Here is a 9,194-nt window from a genome sequence, read left to right on the forward strand (position 1 = left end):
AAGCTTTGTCAGTCTGTGGGTGAGCTGGCATGAGAACTGGAAGTCAACAGGACTGACTGTCTGAGAATCACTACAACCGTTTCAACTTTCTTTCAGGGCCAAGAAACAATACTGCCAATTTGTTGGAGAATACAGTCAAGGCCACACTAGCCACCAAAATCCAGTTCCTTCCTGACTCACAATGAATATTTTTGCCAAAGTTCTGTCAAGACATTATTATGTCCACAAATTCTCATAAACATGTGCAAATTCTCATTTGTCCAGGTCAAAGACATCTCTAGGTAATTGAATCAGATCAACTGGACTTAGCTTTGTCTTTGAAGACGTTTCGGCTTCCTGATGTTACCATCGTCAGCACAGGGAGTGTCACCCCTTCAAGGGTTGGGCCATCACACCAAACCTGGGTGTCACCCTCACAGGGCTTGCCTTGAATACCCAAGTCTTCCACCATTTTTCAGACTAACCAGTCTAAGGACTGAGGAAGCCACAGGGGCGAAACGTCTTCAAAGTCTAATCTAAGTCCAGTTGACCTGATTCAATTATCGAGAGATGTCCACAAAAGTGGGACGAACAGACAGAGGGATGGATGGAGAGATGGATGAACAGACAAATTGATGACCCTGGCTGTCACTATTATGGAGATCAAAAACTTGAGATTTCCCTGGTTTGACAGTTGACGGAAACATTTGGGAAAATGTAAGAACACAATTCAACAACATAGAGTTGGTTGTTTCAGATATTTTCAGACCCTAACCCAGTGGTTCCCAACCTTTTATGGCTTGTGACCCCATTTTGACATCACAAACTTCTGGCGACCCCGTCAATCAAGACGCACCAGCTTAGATATTTCTATATGCTGCATTTTATTTGAACGAGAAAGTGAAAGTATATATACAGTTGTTTAGAATTGTGTGTTGTGTTAATAATTTTAAAAAGAATAATGATTAGTTTAAAAAATATTTTTTATCAGTATTTTTATCAATTACTAGACAGTTCAGGCGACCCCATTTGAATTCCAGGCGACCCTACATGGGGTCCCAACCCCAAGGTTGAAAAACACTGCCCTAACCCTAACCCTTGTAAACTGCCAAAAATGCTGCAAATTCTCTTTGAGTATTTGAATGAAATTTTTTACTTTTTGTAGTTACATTAGCAAAGACAAATAAAGTATTTCTTGCCAATTCAGAGTTACGGTGTTTTCAATCACACACACAAACTTTCTGACAGCACACACACACACACACACAGACACACAGAGACACATAAACAGATTGATAGATTTTCTCGTCTTATCTTGTCTTTCTCTCTCCACACACACATGCACAGTGAGAGAGAGAGAGCTAATGAAGTGTAAACGATATTCTCTCCAGACCATTGCTACAAAAATGGAATTTGCACTTTATAAGACCGTCGCCACACATAAATGTGACACACACACACACATGCACACATACACACACACACACCTCACAGCTTCAATAGGTGTCATTCGTCCGCTTCAGTAACCAAGGTGAATATTCACCCTGACAGCTCCCAGAAAACAGAAGACAGAGCAGAGAGGAGACGAGACGAGCCATTGTCAAAAAGAAAGAAAGAAAGAAAGAAAGAGTCATTAGTGATATTACTTGACCTCACATCTGCCTTTGATACTGGTGATGACATTGTAATAAACTTAATAATAAACTTTATTTGCATAGCACCTTTCAAAACACGGTTACAAAGTGCTTTACAGATCAAGTAAAAATAACACCATCATCACAAACATTTAGAAAAACATAAAACCACAAAAACCTGATCTGCTTTGCAGAGTGAGATAAAACAGTCAGGTTAAAGGCATAAAACCATAATCATCAGTATTGATAATAAAACAAATAGAATAAATGGAGTAAAAAATAAAAACAATAAAGTAAAAACAATAAGGGGGCAAACAACAGAGCTACTCTAAAAAAGCCTTCCTGTAAAAGTAGGTTTTAAGACATTAGCATTTTTCCAAGTTTCAAGTCTTTAAATATAGGCTGAACCAGCTGGTAGGCTTCTCTGGGTCACGGTCCTGTCTCTGTGGACCAGCATGTCAGAACCCGGCCTTGTCCTTTTATTGTTTTTACTTTGTTATTTCCTTTTGTTCTTAACAGCCCTTTAATTTTGGTTATGATATGCTACATTATTGTTATTATGAAGGTGTCCCATAGAGCATTATTCCAGCCCTGTGTTGTTTTCACCATATTTGCTGCCTTTTGCAACGACTATTATTCGACCACCCCCCTTCTCCTCAACTGCATAACGGCCCCCCCACCCTTCACTCTGGGTCAGTCCAGTGCCATTCTGTGTCACCAGGCTCAGTGTATTCAGCAATTCAGCAGTAACAAAAAACATTTAAACTAACAAAACTATTCTGACTCATCTCAAGGTTCAAAGGAGAGGAATACTTGTTGGCATGCCAGAAATTACTGTTAAAAATGGACTTGCTCCTCTGAATGCTGAAACATTTCAGGTTAAAAGATGAGGATTTTACCAATAAGATAGAAGAGAAAAATTAGGGGCGGTGTTTAGCTCAGTTGGTAGAGTTGTGTTGAGGCTATGATCCTCACTGCAGGCGGCCCCGGTTCGATTCCCGTGTCGGGCGGCCCTGTCCTGCGTGTCATTCCTCCTCTCTCTGCCTCCCCGTTTCCTGTCTCTGTAAACTATCCTATCAAATAAAAGGCATGAAAAGCCAAAAAAATATACTTAAAAAAAACAGAAGAGAAAAAATAGAGACAGAACAGATTTAAACAAGACACATTTGGTGAAGCAGAGGAATATATTTGACAGTACTCGCTTTATTTTTCTGCTCTCAGGTTTTTTTTATTCCTATCTATCTATCTATCTATCTATCTATCTATCTATCTATCTATCTATCTATCTATCTATCTATCTATCTATCTATCTATCTATCTATCTATCTATCTATCTATCTATCTACCTGCCCGTCTGTGTTTGTATTTCAGACAGAATGATAATCATTGGACGGCCTAATACCATCTGAAGTTAAATGACTTGGAAACAGCATCAGCGCCCTCAAACAATACACATGTCCAAACATATGTATTGTGTGTGTGTGTGTGTGTATGCGTGCGTGTGCAGTTGTTTGTGCCCTTTACTGTTTGCTTGACTGGCTGATGTTGACTTGACAAGGCTCTTTGTCCTCTTGAATGAAAGCCTGTGGACACACACACATGCAGACTCAAACACAAACACACACACACACACACACAGCAGGAGGTGATTGTACAGCCTGACGTTTTTTTCATTCTTCATTTTATCTCTCAAATAAGAGAAACAGATATTTCTCTGTCTCTCTTTTCACCGCTGTAACTTTCAGTTCTTTTGTTTTTGTTTGTATTTTTATTTTGATTCCCACTAAGGGTGGGCGTGATGAATCGATGATCAATAATTGACTGTTAAGAATCACGTGGAATCTGATCGATCAAACCTGAGTATCAAGGAGGTTGTGTTGTGTAGTCCGGCCTGAAGCAATGCAATCAATTTAATTACATGGCAGCAATGAGCCAGACACACAATTTGAATTTTCAACAGAGAGCTCGATACTTGATGCATGGGCTTCTATAGGTTTCACAGGTAAACATGAGGACAGCAAGGTGTTGGTGTTGGTGTTTTCAGCTGCTGGGCTGACTGTCACTATGCTGTCTCACGCTTGAGTTATTTCACCCTCTCAGCTCGGTGCTTTTATGTATTTAGCAGCCGAAGCCTGATTTAAATCTGAGATTTTGTCTGTTGTCAAAGTTTTAAAATACTATTCATCATCATTCATCTCATCCGCCATCAACATCATCAACAACTCACTATGAAATCTTTTAATGTTCTTTTAAGGTTTTATTCTGTATTTACCCGTTGTTGTTTGTTTTATGTTATGTTAAATTGTGCTTTTATGTTTCTTTTATGCGCACGTCTAAGAAGAATCTCCACTGCTTTTTGCAGGGGACAATAAAGGTTTTTCTGATTCTGATTCTCATTCCAAATTTGAATCTTGGCCCAACCCAGTTCTGGGCTGTGGGTTGGGTAGGAGTAGAGTGGACACTGTAAAAGTAAAATAACGCATTATAAACATACTTAGATAACAATAATCACAACACATAAAGCATTTTATCATGACTTATAAGGTCAGGTATTATAATACATTATAATTGTTAGTAACTCGCTGATAATGCCCACATCGATAATATAGTTATAATGTGTAACAATTGGCTTATAAACGTGTATAACTATCATTATAAACACTCAGAAATTATCATAAGACTTTATAACAATAAGCATAACACATCAATTTTATAATGGCTTATAAGATCAAGTATTATAATAGAGTTATAATGCTCTATAATGTGTTATACTTATTGTTATAAAGCTTATGATAATTTGTGTTAGTGTTTATAAGCCAATTATAACACATTATAACTATATTTATAATGCATTATCGATGTGGGCATTGTCAGCGAGTTATTAACAATTATATCATATTATAACACCTGACCTAATAAGTCATGATAAAATGCTTTATAGTGTGTTATGATTATTATAACTCATTATAAGTATGGTTATAATGCGTTATAGAGATCTGATGATGATGATGAATGTATCAAATAAAATGTTCCCAAAATGGCTATAAGAACTAGTTGTATGTTCTCTATGTTGAGTTGTAAGCCGGTGCATATTCTCATTTGCCCAGGCCATTTGTTTGTTTATTATACAGATCCCCATTAGCTGCAGCAAAGCCACAGCTATTCTTCCTGGGGTCCAACAGTATCAAATATACAGTTGAAAACACAAAACATAAACATTATAAAAATTAAAAACAAAAAAACAAGTGAGCGATATGCTTCACCTAACAAAACAAAAACAGAATAAGTGTTTACATTTCTTAACTGTGCTTCATTCCTTCTTTGTTATATTAATTCATAGTATTTCAAAGGAGGTTAAATCGAAAGCAACTGGACTGTTCCTAGACAAATAACTAAGTCCAGTTGCTTTCGATTTAACCTCCTTTGAAATATGTTGAGTTGTGTTCGTTCCCTCAAATGTTAAGAACACAATATCACAGTAAAATGTCAGTTGCCAATGAGAGCATTGACTCTACGCTCATGTCTCAGTGTGTTTGCTCAATTGGACTTTTATCTAGTTTTAAACCACATACAGATTTCACACCTTTGTGGTTTTCAACTTTAAATTTTGACCAGATGAAGTATTTTAGTTCATCAGAGAAACAAGCTGAGCAAACGTTGGACAGCTCAGCTCCCAGCTGCTGGAGACGTCCTGTCCTGTCTCCACTGAAGAGCATCAGTCAGTCTTAGTTTTAAAGTCCAACTGTTTGATGGGTGTTTCACCAGGTTTGAACCCTCTGGTGTGTTTGTTATGGAGAGGACACCTCTGTGGAGAATTCAGCTGCTGCTTACTGTAAAACCTGCTGAATGTCTGCTTCATAAGTTCCCAGAGAAATAACCAGAAACAACCAGGTTAATATCCGTCTCTTGCACTGGAAAAACAAATTATTGTGCTAAAGCTACGTGTGTGTCCAGGAGGAAATTAGCATCTGTCCTCAAGTTCTTCTCCACTTTCAGCTGTCTCCATCTTTCAAATACATCTCCTATCCCTGGTTTTGTTTCTGCTTTTCTCAATATGTTTTTGAGAGTCACAGCAAGGTCTTTTAGTAACGTCAGTCATGATCCACAATGCTTGTAGCTGCAGCTCAGTGATAACTGGCAACCTGGATGCCGAAATTCCACTGACTTCAAGCCAAAACACAAAATCAAAACATAAATATTATTTGAATGCTGCAAATACATTTTTTTAGATGCAAATTCCTTAGTCTCTGTGACATATTGGGTGATTTTATGATTACTTCTTACATCCTTTAATGGGATAGTTCAACATTTTGGCAAATTGGCCCATTGCCATAATCCCTATAGTTATAGCAGTAGGTTCGTTACCTTTAATTGTCAGTGTAAGCTATTTTTACAACGGTGGAGCGGAGCAGCAGGCTGCTCAGAGCTACGCTACGGAGGCTAATGGGATTTCTTGGTTTCCCTCATCAAACTCATCAAATACACAATCCAACAATTCTAAAACGCTCTGATGGACAAGTTGTGACCTGCACATTCACCACGCTATGAGATAATAACAGAACGTTACCAGACAGAGTTGTTTTAGAGGTAAATTCATGCAAAACCGCTGATGAGCGTTGCCTTCAGGGGCAGTTTTTCAGCAAGCAGTTTCTGTATTTACCTCGAAAATGGCTCAGTTTCGTAACGTTCCATTATTATCTCATAGCGTGGTGATTGTGCAGGTCACAACTTGTCCACCAGAGCGTTTTGGAGTTGTTGGATTGTGTATTGCATGAGTTTGATGAGGGAAACCAAGAAATCCCATTAGCCTCCGTAGCGTAGCTTTGAGCAGCTCGCGGCTCTGCTCCGCCATTCTAAAAATAGCTTGCACGGACAATTAAAGATAACGAACCTACTGCTATGACTATAGGGATTATGGCAATGGGCCAATTTGCCAAAATGTTGAACTATCCCTTTAAGCTTAAGTATTATATTATGTAATATTGTTGTTGTCACTGTTTGTAGTTAGGGTTGTTGTAATATAATGCTCCTTCTGATTAGTGCATATGTCAGTCAGTCCAAAGTCAGCATTCTCTTAGTAAGAGTTACCAGGCTGACTGAGAACATGCGAGTCACACTGATGCACTAAAGGAGAGGCTCCATGACACAACAGGTCAGATGACTCAAGCCTTCAGGAGGAACTTCTCCAGCTGTGGCTTCCACAGCTCCGATTAGTTTAATGAGCACACAGTGAGAGAGACACAGTATTGAATATAAGATGTGTATATGACCTTCTCTTTAATGACTGGTCATCTGTGTGACAAGCCACATCATAAATATCTGATGGTAGATGACCTGTGAATCCATGTCTTTTGACACAGAGAAGATGAGCTGGAGAGATGAGAAAGTTTTAGTGACAGTGTAAAATCAGTGGTGTGCAGTCATTAAAGACTCATAAAACTATGAGTCTAAAGAGCAACTAACAGCTCTAAGAGGCTCCATGTCAGTACAGTCATATCAAAACAACTCTGTCTGGTAACGTTCTGTTATTATCTCATAGCGTGGTGAATGTGCAGGTCACAACTTGTCCACCAGAGTGTTTTGGAGTTGTTGGATTGTGTATTTGATGAGTTTGATGAGGGAAACCAAGAAATCCCATGAGCCTCCATAGCATAGCTCTGAGCAGCTCGCGGCTCTGCTCCGCCGTTCTAAAAATAGCTTGCACTGACAAATAAAGGTAACAAACCTACTGCTATGACTGTAGCGGTTAAGGCAATGGGCCAATTTGCCAAAATGTTGACTATCCCTTTAAGGACTCTCAATCACTCAACACAAGAAGCTACAACAAAGTAGTATTTCACTGTCAGCATACCTGTTGTAACAGTGAATGCATCACTAGACTTGTTTCAGTATGAAAAATCAGAACAAACCTATGACAACACACAGTACAAGTGACTGGACATCATGGATCCTGATGAGACTGTTCTTATCCCGACGGCTTTGTGATCATCAGGATTTCATCCATAGAAGATGCATCTCTGGTCTTATTGTGAAGGTTTATTGAAGCTAAATTTAACTTTATCACAGTAAGTGCGTCTGGTCCTCACTGTGTGTCCCTGGTAGGAAAACAAAGAGAGCACACTGTGAGTGCACATACAGAGCAGTGAAGACAAGGCACAAATCTCAGGGCAAGTAATGTGATCTAAAAACGAGGGGAAATAGTGATGGAAAAGTAAAGACTCAAGACAGATGGGAGAGTGGTAGATGGAGTGATGAAGGAGGGGGAGCTGATAATTGTGTTTCTGACAGAGGGAGAGAGAAAGAAGAGGTGCAGTTGCTAATAGTGTGTGTGATGTTAGTATTGATCAGTCACACAGACAGAGAGGTGGGACGTGACACCATGACCTGACACTGTGGCTAATCGAAAACTAATTCCCCGTCCCCATCATCATCATCTTCATCGCTGTCGACATCATCGTCCAATCACATGCACACGCTTACAGCTGTGATCAGCCACTGTCCGGCAGCTATTATCTGTCTGAGGATTTCATCTTAAATATATGTGAAGAAAATGTCTCAAGTTGAAGAACTTGTTTTTGTAACTTTTAGCATCAGAATCAACTGTCAGGACTTCACTGTAATTAACACAAGCAACAGCACAAAATGAAACACAGCAGTTCATTTTTCTACATACACAAAAAACAACAACAACACTAAAATATTACCAAATGTGTCAATACGAATGAATCTCATGAATTTCATATAAAGGCAAAATGTGGTGATATTTTTACTCTTTGTCCAGAGCACAAATCCATTCTCATATATTAACATTACAGAATAATTCAGTATTTTGGAAAATATTCCCAGTCCATTTCTTTTTCAACGTAGGTTGAGATGATCTGAACTCATGAGGCCATTATTCTCGGACATAATCTCTGCATTGTCTACTAAAAAGTGTGACATCAAGACTTATAGGAAAAAGACCAATCAAAACTTATTTGACTGGCTAAATCCTCATTTTATGGCTGACAAGGAGGGAGTTCCATTTCCATTAAGGAGCTAATTAAATCACTGTAATGTTTTATCCATTTGAAGTTCTAAGATATTTTCAGTGCATAAATGTTGGGACTAAATAGACTGTGGCAGGGAATGTCGGTGGAGTAGTTGGTCAGGACTTGAGTTCACAGTTAAAAAGTTGAGGAGTGAGTGTTTGGATCTCAAATATGTCCTCAAAGCATGTTTTCACATCTGTATTTAGATCTGAGAAGGATGTGAATACCAGGTCAGAGCAGGGTCTCTTCCTCCCTCTGTTTTAGCTCTGTGTTTGGTCTCCACCAGCACTAAGAGGAATATCCGCCTCTTTCCCTGCTAAAGGCTCCACCGTTGCTGAGGTGCATCTCAACCAAGGCCGTAATTACCATATACATTCGGGGGGATACATCCCCCCCAATATTCAGATATGCTCAAAATGTTCCTCCCAATATATAGCTCGCTGATTAAAAATAAAAATAAAAAAATAAAAAAGTATCCCATGTGTTAGCAAATTTACCGTGCTTTCCAGACTATAGAGCGCGTAGTATAAGCCGCACCAGCTAAATTTTG

The sequence above is a fragment of the Trachurus japonicus genome, chromosome 6 (genome assembly GCF_045865225.1).
Source record: "Trachurus japonicus isolate A0001 chromosome 6, Traja_1.0".
Classification (NCBI taxonomy): domain Eukaryota; kingdom Metazoa; phylum Chordata; class Actinopteri; order Carangiformes; family Carangidae; genus Trachurus; species Trachurus japonicus.